This window comes from Geotrypetes seraphini, chromosome 8 (genome assembly GCF_902459505.1).
Source record: "Geotrypetes seraphini chromosome 8, aGeoSer1.1, whole genome shotgun sequence".
Classification (NCBI taxonomy): Eukaryota; Metazoa; Chordata; class Amphibia; order Gymnophiona; family Dermophiidae; genus Geotrypetes; species Geotrypetes seraphini.
Genome location: NC_047091.1, coordinates 185199512 through 185213585, shown reverse-complemented (window position 1 = coordinate 185213585; position 14074 = coordinate 185199512).

Sequence of the window (14074 nt, the reverse complement as noted above, 5' to 3'; positions counted from 1 at the left end):
CAGAAATATCAAAGAGACAAGTTGATCTAATCAGGTTTTTTTTTTTTAATGAACATAACTTATGAGCAGACTGGATGGACCGGTCAGGTCTTTATCTGCTGTCATTTACTATGTTACTATGTAAATCTACCATCCTCAAACTCAATGTATATCCTCTAGTTTTACCGATTTCCTTTCTCTGGAAAAGTTTTGGTCATATATTAATACCTTTCAAATATTTAAATGTCTCTATCATATCACCCCGTCCCTCCTCTCCTTCAGAGAATATATGTTGAGCTCTAAGTTGAGGTCTTCAAGTCTCTTCCTGTACTTCTTTTGCTGCAAAGTCCCTACCATTTTGGTTGCTTCATATCTTCTTATATCCTTGGCCAGATACGGCCTCCAAAACTGAACATCCCTAGTTACTGTAGGCACCCAACTTAATTAATAGGCTTAATTAGTGGCTATTCAATTTCAGTGCCCGGATACGGCCCACCGCCCAGCATTGAATATTCAGGGCTAATTCTGACCTCTGTCTGCCATGAGCTGAATATTAGCTGATTTATGTGTTTTTAATACCAAGTTTTCAAGACAGGGATGGGGGTTTCATAAGGCTTCAGACAGCAGTGGGGTTTGTATTTGTATGGTAAGTGCGAGGTTTAGTGTATAGACCCTTTTAATGTCCTATGATGCCAAAGACTTTTTGGTCTGCCTGAATTCCTACGGTGGGCTTCGTCTCTGGCAGTGTTTAAGTCCAAGTTAAAAGCCCATCTCTTCGAGACTCTTTCAACTCCTAACTGCTCTCACCTTGGGTTCTGCATCCCCAACCCTCTATGTCATGTCTGTCTGTCCAAGTTAGATTGTAAGCTTTTCTGAGCAGGGACCGTCTATGAATGTCAGCCCACCTCTTTGAGAGTGCTTTCAACTCCTAACTCCTCTCACCTTGAGTTCCGCATCCCTACCCTCTATGTCATGTCTGTCTGTCCAGGATAGATTGTAAGCTCTTCCGAGCAGGGTCCTTCTATTTAATGTCAACATGAACAGCGCTGTGTACGCTTTTCAGTGCTATAGAAGTGAAAAATAGTAGTAGTAGTCATCCCCTAAAGTCATATTAGGGCAATCTGTGTCTATTGTAAACCATTCTCTCCAAGATCTGATTGCAGGGGAGGAGGAGAAGGGGGAAGAAGGGAAGACTTCAGCTCATTATAATCAATTTGTTATAAAACAGTGAATCTCTGGTTAGACGCAGCACTTGATCATAGACCAGATTGTTATTTTCCCTTCATCCCTTGCCTTTTCTTATGACCTGAAGATCTTCCGTCACTTTAATAGAGTTTTAAGTTCACCTCTCCATTGTCCCGGGGGCATAAAGTCAAGCTTCTTCTTGCTCAGTAATCTTTGATTGAAGTAGGACAATTGGCGTTGCCTCCACCCTGGAGAGAACAGAAGGCGGCCATATTTACCTGCTAGGAATGAAAAGCTTCGTATATAAATGAGAGCCGAAGCAAAACCCACAACCAGTGCAAGACAAATAGAGGGATTAATACGTATTAATGGGAGAACACAAGAGATCAAACAGTCCAATCTCCCATCACTCAGTCAGCTGTTGTCGTGAAGGAGCTTGCATTGCAGATCTGGAAATGAACGGCAGAATGCAATTTGTTTTCGGTTAGTGGGGGAAATTTTATAACAGGGGGTAGTGGCGTAGCGAGGGTAAGAGGTGCCCCTCCCACGCCCTCGTCTTTGCCCTCCCCCTGCTCCTTCCCCGATCCCCCCCCCCCATTGTATGTGTGCCTCCCCTTCCCTTCCCCCGAACCTTTACTGATGAGCAAAGTAGGGAATTGTCCCAGGAGAAAACAGTAGATAAACCTGAAATTCCTCCTAGGGCACTGCCAAGAAAGAAAATGCCTTTGCAGAGCAGTGCACAGAAGGAGGTAGGGACTCCTCATGCCTGTTTACCTTTTTCTAAGCAGCAAGTGAAAAGCAAGGTAACAGGACTATAAATCCCATCAGGCCGAGGGCAGAGACTTCCTAAAGCCAGGACTGGAACAGCTCCAAGGCCTAGCAAAACCAGAACTGGTTTGAGGCAGCCCTACAAGCACCTGAGTTCAGAATTAAAGCTCCTTTTACAAAGATGTGTTAGGGCCTTAACACGCGCTAAAATGCCATACGTGCTAGCTGCTACGCATGCTAATCCAGTGCATGCGCTAAAAACGCTAGCACACCTTTGTAAAAGGAGCCCTTAGCCAGAACTAAGAGCACACCTGCACTCCAGCACAAGCAGCCACTGAGAGAGAAAAGGGTGGGGTTCCTAGTTGGAGGCAGCCACACATTGATCCACACAGGAGGAACCCAGCAGGGAGAGAGACCTTCTCCGCCAGGAAACAGAAGTGCACCAGAGCCTTACACTCCAGAAGGGCAGGTAGGACCTCAGGATTGGGAGGATTTTGTTGAAGACTCATTCATAAAATGATATAGAAATGAATGACGCTCAGAGTATGGAAGACATGAGTGAGGATTTTTCATACGCTACTGACCCTGATTTAATGGAGTGGGGCTGAGGAGCAGTAGAAAAGTTTGTAGTTTATCAAGAGGAAATTGTTGGTGAATGATTCCAGACTAGCCAGGCTGTATTATTTAAAGCTTCGGGCTGAAAGAGGGTTTTTTTTTTTTTGTTTTTTTGCTTCTTGTTGTATGGGACTTGCAGGAAGAAACTGCACAGCCTAATTTCATACGGGACTGGGTTTGGTTTTTCTGTGATGCTGTTTGGGGCAGTGCATGAAAATTGGTTACCTAAGGCACTGCTGGGGAACTCTTTATTCAAAATCTAGTGGGTTTTTGGTTGGGATTTACAGGGCGGGTACAGATCCCAATACCTCTGGGGGTATGTTGGTTAATAGAACCCCCAAGGTGAACTTTTTCCCCAGTGAAAGGACTTTCAAGAAGTCATAGCAGAATCTGTTTCACTAGGCCAGGTGGAAAACAGCAGCTGGGCCGGGAAAGGCCTAGCCCAGTGTGGCAGGTGCAGGCCTGAGAGCCTCATAGAAGGCCATCAAAAGGCTGAAATTGAATTCAGTGGATGGCAACAAGCCAAATAAAGGAAACAAATGGATTGTTTTTGTTTGCATTTTGTGCAAGGACTATGGTTTGCTGGTATTTTTGAAATTCACTTCTGAATTGCTAGTGACTTGAGTTAAATAAAGATTTCTTTTGTGACGTACAAGCATCTGCACTATCACACTATTTTTTGAACTTTATTGCAGTCCTTCCCAGCTACCTATACCTCGCTTTCGCTCAGCCAAGGTATTGGCCCCTGGACACGTCCAATCGGCCACGCCCGGTCACAGTGCGCATAAAGGAGAATTCTATAAATGGTGCTGAAGCATCAGCGCTAAGCAATAATGTCTAGAGCAGTGAATCGCAAACTGTGGCAAGAATGCAGGTGCTGATTAATCAAAAATAATACAAAAAAGGAGAAAGATTAACCGCTATTAAATAGATCGGCAAAATGGCTAATCTACAGAGCAAAAAAAAACTGATTTGATAATATTATACTAATATTAATCAAAATGAAGGAAAAGATCTCAGAATTGCCACTCCAAGGATCATAATAATATCATCCAAAATGGAATTGTGGCGTGGATATCTTTCATTGATTTAAAAAAAACCTTCATATTTATAATATTAGACTTAATTCGTCAAAATTACAAAAAACTTTTTATGTGTTTCAAACCACTCCACTTAATTTTTATAATTTTTCTTTAGAATAAATTATTTTTTTTGTTGTTATTTTTTCAATTTTAAAAGACTGTGCAAATAACAATTCTAAAGCGTTAACTACTTTAGTCCTTTGAATTAAGTAGGCTAGCTAACGCACTAGCCACTTTAGAATTGTTATTTGCACAGTCTTTTAAAATTGAAAAAATAACAAAAAAAATAATTTATTCTAAAGAAAAATTATAAAAATTAAGTGGAGTGGTTTGAAACACATAAAAAGATTGCAGGTGCGCCATCATATTTCTACAGTACATTTCTATGTTTTTGTTTTTTTCTTTTTGGGGGGGGAGGAGAGAGGTGGTGTCAGAATCGCATTAGCACGGGACGGTGTGCTGTGAGCATTTGCTTTGGGAGAAGGTATTTAGATCGGACTAGGCCTGGACGGTGCAGAAGGGATGTTATTTTAGCGCATTTCATGTGGAGCTTCTAGGTAATAGTACTTTTGGATTGTTTAACCTTTCCACGTATCTTTCACCCTAGGACTAGAAGGAACCCCTGAGGAAGACTCGTTTGTCGAAACACGAACCGTGCTGGGACCAGTGTTCCCAGGGGACTAGCTCCTTAAGGTGTTTATGTGGACTGCTGAGAGTACTTGTGGATAAGTCAATGAAGCCGTCTGTGCAATGCACGGCGGCAAAAAGGGCGAATAGAATGCTAGGAATGATTAAGAACGGAATCACAAACAGATCGGAGAAGGTTATGATGCCGCTGTACCAGGCCATGGTACACCCACACCTGGAGTACTGCGTCCAGCACTGGTCGCCATACATGAAGAAAGACACGGTACTACTCAAAAGGGTCCTGAGAAGAGCAACTAAGATGGTTAAGGGACTAGAAGAGTTGCCGTACAGCGAAAGATTAGAGAAACTGGGCCTCTTCTCCTTCGAACAAAGGAGATTGAGAGAGGACATGATTGAAACATTCAAGGTACTGAAGGGAATAGACTTAGTAGATAAGGACAGGTTGTTCACCCTCTTCCAAGGTAGGGAGAACGAGAGACCACTCTCTAAAGTTGAAAATGGGATAGATTCTGTACAAACGTAAGGAAGCTCTTCTTCACCCAGAGAGTAGAGGAAAACTGGAATGCTCTTCTGGAGGCTGTTATAGGGGAAAACACCCTCCAGGGATTCAAATAGGGGAAAACACCCTCCAGGGATTCAAGACAAAGTTAGACAAGTTCCTGCTGAACCAGAACTTACACAGGTAACATAGTAACATAGTAACATAGTAGATGACGGCAGATAAAGACCCGAATGGTCCATCTAGTCTGCCCAACCTGATTCAATTAAAATATATATTTTTTTTTTTTTTTCTTCTTAGCTATTTCTGGGCAAGAATCCAAAGCTTTACCCGGTACTATGCTTGGGTTCCACCTGCCGAAATCTCTGTTAAGACTTACTCCAGCCCATCTACACCCTCCCAGCCATTGAAGCCCTCCCCTGCCCATCCTCCACCAAACGGCCATACACAGACACAGACCGTGCAAGTCTGCCCAGTAACAGGCCTTAGTTCAATATTTAATATTATTTTCTGATTCTAAATCTTCTGTGTTCATCCCACGCTTCTTTGAACTCAGTCACCGTTTTACTCTCCACCACCTCTCTCGGGAGCGCATTCCAGGCATCCACCACCCTCTCCGTAAAGTAGAATTTCCTAACATTGCCCCTGAATCTACCACCCCTCAACCTCAAATTATGTCCTCTGGTTTTACCATTTTCCTTTCTCTGGAAAAGATTTTGTTCTACGTTAATACCCTTTAAGTATTTGAACGTCTGAATCATATCTCCCCTGTCTCTCCTTTCCTCTAGGGTATACATATTCAGGGCTTCCAGTCTCTCCTCATACGTCTTCTGGCGCAAGCCTCCTATCATTTTCGTCGCCCTCCTCTGGACCGCCTCTTCTTACATCTTTCGCCAGATACGGTCTCCAAAACTGAACACAATACTCCAAGTGGGGCCTCACCAATGACCTGTACAGGGGCATCAACACCTTCTTCCTTCTACTGACTATGCCTCTCTTTATACAGCCCAGAATCCTTCTGGCAGCAGCCACTGCCTTGTCACACTGTTTTTTCGCCTTTAGATCTTCGGACACTATCACCCCAAGGTCCCTCTCCCCGTCCGTGCATATCAGCTTCTCTCCTCCCAGCATATACGGTTCCTTCCTATTATTAATCCCCAAATGCATTACTCTGCATTTCTTTGCTTTGCATTTTAGTTGCCAGGCATTAGACCATTCCTCTAACTTTTGCAGATCCTTTTTCATATTCTCCACTCCCTCTTCGGTGTCTACTCTGTTACAAATCTTGGTATCATCTGCAAAAAGGCACACTTTTCCTTCTAACCCTTCAGCAATGTCACTTACATACATATTGAACAGGATTGGCCCCAACACCGAACCCTGAGGGACTCCACTAGTCACCTTTCCTTCCTTCGAGCGACTTCCATTAACCACCACCCTCTGGCGTCTGTCCGACAGCCAGTTTCTGACCCAGTTCACCACTTTGGGTCCTAACTTCAGCCCTTCAAGTTTGTTCAACAGCCTCCTATGAGGAACTGTATCAAAGGCTTTGCTGAAATCCAAGTAAATTACATCTAGCATATGTCCTCGATCCAGCTCTCTGGTTACCCAATCAAAAAATTCAATCAGGTTCGTTTGGCACGATTTACCTTTTGTAAAGCCATGTTGCCTCGGATCCTGTAACCCATTAGATTCAAGGAAATACACTATCCTTTCTTTCAGCAACACTTCCATTATTTTTCTAACAACTGAAGTGAGGCTAACCGGCCTGTAGTTTCCTGCTTCATCCCTGTGACCACTTTTATGAATAGGGACCACATCCGCTCTCCTCCAATCCCCAGGAATCACTCCCGTCTCCAGAGATTTGTTGAACAAGTCTTTAATAGGACTCGCCAGAACCTCTCTGAGCTCCCTTAGTATCCTGGGATGGATCCCGTCTGGTCCCATCGCTTTGTCCACCTTCAGTTTTTCAAGTTGCTCATAAACACCCTCCTCCGTGAACGGCGCAGAATCTACTCCATTTTCTCGTGTAACTTTGCCAGACAATCTCGGTCCTTCTCCAGGATTTTCTTCTGTGAACACAGAACAGAAGTATTTGTTTAGCACATTTGCTTTCTCCTCATCACTCGCCACATATTTGTTCCCAGCATCTTTTAGCCTAGTAATTCCATTTTTTATCTTCTTCCTTTCACTAATATATCTGAAAAAATTTTTATCTCCCTTTTTTACATATTTAGCCATTTGTTCTTCCGCCTGTGCCTTCGCCAAACGTATCTCTCTCTTGGCTTCTTTCAGTTTCACCCTGTAGTCCTTTCTGCTCTCCTCTTCTTGGGTTTTTTTATATTTCATGAACGCCAACTCTTTCGCCTTTATTTTCTCAGCCACTAGGTTGGAGAACCATATCGGCTTCCTTTTTCTCTTGTTTTTATTGATTTTCTTCACATAAAGGTCCATAGCCATTTTTATCGCTCCTTTCAGCTTAGACCACTGTCTTTCCACTTCTCTTATGTCCTCCCATCCTAACAGCTCTTTCTTCAGGTACTTTCCCATTGCATTAAAGTCCGTACGTTTGAAATCTAGGACTTTAAGTATCGTGCGGCCGCTCTCCACTTTAGCCATTATATCAAACCAAACCGTTTATGATCGCTACTACCCAGGTGAGCACCCACTCGAACATTAGAGATACTCTCTCCATTTGTGAGGACCAGATCCAATATCGCTTTTTCCCTTGTGGGTTCCATCACCATTTGTCTGAGCAGAGCCTCTTGAAAGGCATCCACAATCTCCCTACTTCTTTCCGATTCCGCAGACGGAACATTCCAGTCCGCATCCGGCAGGTTGAAATCTCCCAACAGCAGAACCTCCTCTTTCCTTCCAAACTTTTGGATATCCACAATCAGATCCTTATCAATTTGCTGCGATTGAGTCGGAGATCTGTAGACTACACCCACGTAGATAGAAGTTCCATCTTCTCTTTTCAGAGCAATCCATATCGCTTCTTCCTCTCCCCAGGTCCCTTGCATTTCGGTCGCTTGGATATTGATCTTTACATAGAGAGCTACTCCTCCACCTTTATGACCATCTCTGTCCTTCCTAAAAAGATTATATCCCAGTATGTTTGCATCCCATCCATGTGATTCACTGAACCATGTCTCTGTGATAGCAACAATATCTAGATCTGCCTCTAATATCAGGGCTTGCAGATCATGAACTTTGTTGCTTAGACTGCGAGCATTTGTGGTCATCGCTTTCCAGCTATTTTTCAGCGATAATCTCCTTTTTTGTATGGATTTTTGTGTCGTTTCACTTTCCGTTGCAATACTAAGAAATGAGTTGCTGATATTGCTTATGTTGCAGCCTTTACTACTATCACATCTTTTCTTTTGCCGGGGGTGGTCTCTATAATTGTCCTTCGTACATACACCACCCCCACCTTCTAGTTTAAATGCCTAGAAAAATATTGTCTAAATTTCTCTGCAAGGTAAGACTAGACTCAGTTAGGGCTCAGGTCTTTGATCTAAGGGCTGCCACGGGAGTGGACCGCTGAGCAAGATGGACCACTGGTCTGACCCAGAAGTGGCAATTCTTATGTTCTTATGTTTAATAAAGGCCATTTCAGGAACATCTCTCCATAGTGTTTCTTTGGTTTCTCTTATGTTGTCTACAATGACATTCAGATCTTTTTCTTGGGCGCTGATCCCCAAGGTGGACCCTAGCATCCGATAACTATGATTTGGGTTATTCTTCCCAATGTGAATCACTTTGCATCTGTCCCCGTTAAATTTCATCTGCTATTTGGACGCTCTGTCTTCCAATTTCCTAAGGTCTTCCTGCAACTTTTCACTGTCTGCACGTGTCTGCAACTTTGAATAGTTTTTTGTCTCCTGTACATTTCATTACCTCACTTGTCGTTCCAATTTCCAGATCATATATAAAAATGTTAAATAGCACCGGTCCCAGTACAGATTCCTGGGACACTCCACTATTCACACTTCATTGAGAAAAATGGCCCTTTAATCCTACCTTCTGTTTTCTGTCCTATAACCGATTTCTGCTCAAGAACGGAACATTGCCTCCTATCCCATCTTGCTCGTCTTTTGTGTGTAAAAGTTTCTCATCCCCTAAATTGTATCATACCTTTCGGTTTTGGCAGCCCAGATGCAAGACCCTGCATTTTTTTAGCATCATTTATTCATTTTTATAGCCTGTCCTCCCCAGGAGCCCAGAACGGGTTACAAGGATACATGCACAAAGTTTTCAGGAACAGAGATACGTACATTACAGAGTCAATAACATGCTACAGGATTAAAACACAAAGCTATAGAATCAATAACTTACAGCTTATAGAGAATGTGACTAAGAACACACGCTTTGCAGAATCTAAGAAAATAAATCATAGAGTCACGAATGGGTATTAACATATCTGCAGTGAATGGTACAAGAACTGGTCAGCAGGCATAAGTGTTCTGAGGTAAGGTACGTCGAAGCAAGATCTGTCAAAGTTTGAGACCGGAACTGATCTGGTTCGTGAAAACAAGCGTCGAGGGTACAAGTGGATCGATTTTTCACTCAGTCAAAAATGACAAAGGCTAGGGGACACTCGATGAAGTTACAGGGAAATACTTTTAAAACTAATAGGAGGAAAAAAATTTTCACTCAGAGAATAGTTAAGCTCTGGAACGCGTTGCCAGAGGATGTGCTAAGAGCGGATAACGTAGCTGGTTTTAAGAAAGGTTTGGAGAAGTTCCTGGAGGAAAAGTCCATAGTCTGTTATTGAGAAAGACATAGGGGAAGCCACTGCTTGCTCTGGATCGGTAGCATGGAATCTTGCTACTCTTTGGGTTTTGGTCAGGTACTAGGGACCTGGATTGGCCACCATGAGAACGGGCTACTGGGCTTGATGGATCATTGATCTGACCCAGTGGGGCTATTCTTATGTTCTTAGCTGCCAAATTCTGGACATTCTTCATGCTTTTATAAGTTCTTCTTCATGTTATCCACACTATGCCGGGCAATCAGATCGCAGGAGGATAGAGAGAAACTCCAGAGCGACTTGTGTCGGTTAGAAACATGGGCGGAGAAATGGCAGATGAAGTTCAATGTGGAGAAATGCAAGGTAATGCATTTAGGCAATAAAAATAAGGAATACGAGTATACAATGTCAGGTGCAACTCTGGGGAAGAGTGAACAAGAAAGGGACCTGGGTGTACTGATAGATAGGACTCTGAAGCCGTCGGCACAATGCGCGGCAGCGGCAAAGAAGGCAAATAGAATGTTGAGCATGATAAAGAAAGGAATCTCGAGTAGATCGGAGAAAGTTATAATGCCGCTTTATAGGGCAATGGTCAGACCGCACTTGGAATACTGCATTCAACATTGGTCTCCCTACCTAAAGAAGGATATAAAACTGCTGGAGAGGGTGCAGAGACGAGCAACAAAACTGGTGAAGGGTATGGAGAAACTGGAATACGAGGATAGACTTATAACACTAGGATTGTTCTCACTTGAGAAAAGGAGACTGCGTGGGGATATGATCGAGACCTTCAAAATACTGAAAGGAATCGACAAAATAGAGCAGAGAAGATTATTTACGTTGTCCAATTTGACACGGACTAGAGGACATGTAATGAAGCTAAGGGGGGACAGGTTCAGGACTAATGTCAGGAAGTTCTGCTTCACTCAGAGAGTGGTTGACACCTGGAATGCCCTCCCAGAGGAGATTATTGCGGAATCGACCGTCCTAGGCTTCAAGAGCAAACTAGATGCATATCTCCTTAAGAGAGGCATATAAGGATATGGTGGACTATAAATTACGCCAGGTGTACACCTGGCGGGGCCTCCGCGTGTGCGGATCGCCGGACTTGATGGACCGAAGGTCTGATCCGGAGATGGCAGTTCTTATGTTCTTATCAGGGGTGACTACTGTATTGCAAATTTAGGTATCATCTGCAAAAAAGGCAAACCTTAGCTCTTCAATAATATCGCTAACAAAAGCAATTCTTCTTGACCTCTTTCACTGTACGGGCCACCAGTTGGCCATCTGCTGTAGTCTTCAAGGGTACCATAGAAACAGAGAGAACATGAGGGCAGATAAAGGTCATATGGCCTATCTAGCCTGCCTATGCATGCCATCTACAAGCCCTATCCTTTCCTCTCACTTAGAGATCCAATACACTTATTCCAAGCTTATCCCATCAGTCAAACTCTCATCCTCTTTCACTTTCAGCAATCCCTGAACGGACTCAACGGAGCCCTCTCTCTCCAATGGAAAATCACAAATCCATGTCATGCCTTCCATAGGCCACAAACAAACTTATTTATTTTCATTGAAAGTCTTCCATTGTAAGGGAAAATGCATTCCACATGGTTCTGAATTAAGGCTGCATTGATTTACAAATACAGTATGCTAATAACTTTATAGACGTTTATTCACAATGACAGCTAACTGTGACATGTGGCATTAATTAGGGGAATCAACAGTGCAGCGTATTAAAACCAAAGTCAAACATGAATTAGTTGGTTTGTACAGACAGAAAACTTGTGGAATAATTGCTGAGGATCTAATCTATTTTGACTCGGTTGACAGGGGGGGGAGAGGGGGGTGTCCAAGTTTTCATGCTACAAACTGCCAACACCACCACATCCACAATAAATGACTGGCATTAGCATTCAGCGTTCATATTTTTTGATTTATCATATTTCAAAATAACATGTATTGGTATTTACTTATGGAGACTGAACCTATGAAAATTAATCAAGTTGCTAGCGAGCCTCTGACTAGGGTTTACAAAGCCAAATGAAATGACTTCTTCAAGGTTGTGGAGTAATTCCAAGCCCTACACTGAATTGACGGTGGTCTTGCAGCTGCTTGGAATCCACAAATATACACTCGAGGGAAATGGAGGTTGACCTTCAGTTTTGCCTTCCACCAGCCTGACGGTACTTGAGCAACTCAATAGAGAAACGGCCACTGGGAATGGGGAACCAGGGTGAAGTTGTCTAAATGAGCCACAGGTCAGTAAGACACGATGTCTAGCTTAATAGGTCAGCAAGATGCCTGTTTCTAATCTATGATATAAATACATCTAGGTGAATTTGCAAATTTATAAAATGCTAGCACAAATCTTACAGAAACAGAGCTTAGGTTGTGCAAACTTTGTAAAAAGTGTACTGTATTTCCAGTGTTTGGGCTGCAAAAACCTGAGGAAACGGTACAGTTTAAGGCAGGGGTGTCCAATGTCGGTCCTCGAGGGCCGCAATCCAGTCGGGTTTTCAGGATTTCCCCAATGAATATGCATGAGATCTATTTGCATGCACTGCTTTCAATGCATATTCATTGGGGAAATCCTGAAAACCCGACTGGATTGCGGCCCTCGAGGACCGACATTGGACACCCCTGGTTTAAGGGGTGAAGAACTTATGTGCACAACAGAAGAGTGGGATTTGGGTGGGATTGTATGTGATGATCTTAATTTGGCCAAACAGGTTGAAAAGGTGCCGACGAAAGCTAGAAGGATGCTAGGGTGCATAGGGAGAGGTATGGCCAGAAGGAAAAAGGAGGCATTGATGCCCCTGTATAAGACTCTGGTGAGACCTCATTTAGAATATTGTGTACAATTCTGGAGGCCACACCTTCAAAAAGACATAAAAAGGATGGAGTCGGTCCAGAGGAAGGCTACTAACATGGTGTGTGGTCTTCGTGATAAGGCGTATGGGGACAGACTTAAAGATCTCAATCTATATACTTTGGAGGAAAGGCGGGAGAGGGGAGATATGATAGAGACGTTTAAATACCTACGTAATGTAAATGCGCATGAGTCGAGTCTCTTTAATTTGAAAGGAAACTCTGCAATGAGAGGGCTTAGGATGAAGTTAAGAGATGACAGGCTCCGGAGTAACCTGAGGAAATACTTTTTTTACAGAAAGGGTGGTAGATGCATGGAACAGTCTCCCAGAAGAGGTGGTGGAGACAGAGACTGTGTCTGAATTCAAGAGGGCCTGAGATAGGCAAGTGGGATTTCTCGGAGAGAGAAAGAGATAATGGTTACAGTAATTAGTACAGTCTGCTTTGATCTTTTCAAAAGGACACTCTTTTTGCATGGTATAATCCACTCCAGCAGTATTCAGAGAGTGGGAACTAGACCTGCGATGTTACCTGGGGACTCTGTGTGTTTAGCCAAGTATAACCTCCAGCATAACTTTCTGTATGATGAGGCATCGGGCCTGAAGGGTGGACTTTTTGCTACTCTGATCTAGCACTGCGGAAGAAACTTCAAGTAGAATTGAAAAATGAGTCTGTTCATTTGTGTTTAGGATAAAGTTGAAAGCACATTTTTTACGCTGGTTTATGATGGGGTAGAAATATATCCCTTTATAATTTAGTACCGTTTGAAGTTGTATAAAAATACTGGAACAAACCAATGGTCCATCTAGCCCAGTATCCTGTTTACACAGTGGTCAGTCCAGGACAAAAGTACCTGGCAGAATCCCAAAGAGTAGCAACATTCCAGAGCTGAGATTGTGATGTCATAATGCCTCATTCCATCACTGCCTAAGAGCCACCTCAGCAGTGATGTCACAATGGCTTGACTGTCCTATACTTGACTCACATAAGAACAGCTATACCGGGTCAGACCAATGGCCCAGTATCCTGTTCTAACAGTGGCCAATACAGGTCACAGTACCTGGCAGAAACCCAAAGAGTAGCAATATTCCATGCTACTGATCCAGGTCAAACAGTAGCTTCCCCCATGTCTTTCTCAATAAGACTTTGGACTTTTCCTCTGGGAGGGTGGAAGGAGGAAAATTGTCTTGATTCAACCCTGTCAGTGGCAGTTACAGCATTAAATTTAAGGAGATTATTGCACTCTTAACCCAGTAGTCCCCATGTCTAGACCTTACAGAAGTTGGGCTGTTTTCAGACTATCCTTGATAATCCATTGATTCTTGACTTACGTCTTCTGGATATGGAGGCATCTTCTTGACTCACAGAGACCAGTACTGGGCATTATTGATTTAACCTGATGTACAGTGGATGAAGAAACTTCTGATGATAAAGAAGTCATATAGACAAGGGCCCTGATATTCAAAGAGTTTATTTATTAAAAAAAAAAAAAAACTTCTAGCCTACTTAAATACTAAGGGGCTCATAATAATTTAAAAAACAACAACGTGTAAAAGTGGCCTAAATTGGTACTTGGACGATCAAAAAGCCAGATCGTCCAAGTACCAATAATCAAAGGTGATTTTAGACGTATCTATAACCAGCTTAGGCCTTTCCCCTGCCTCTAAATGCCTA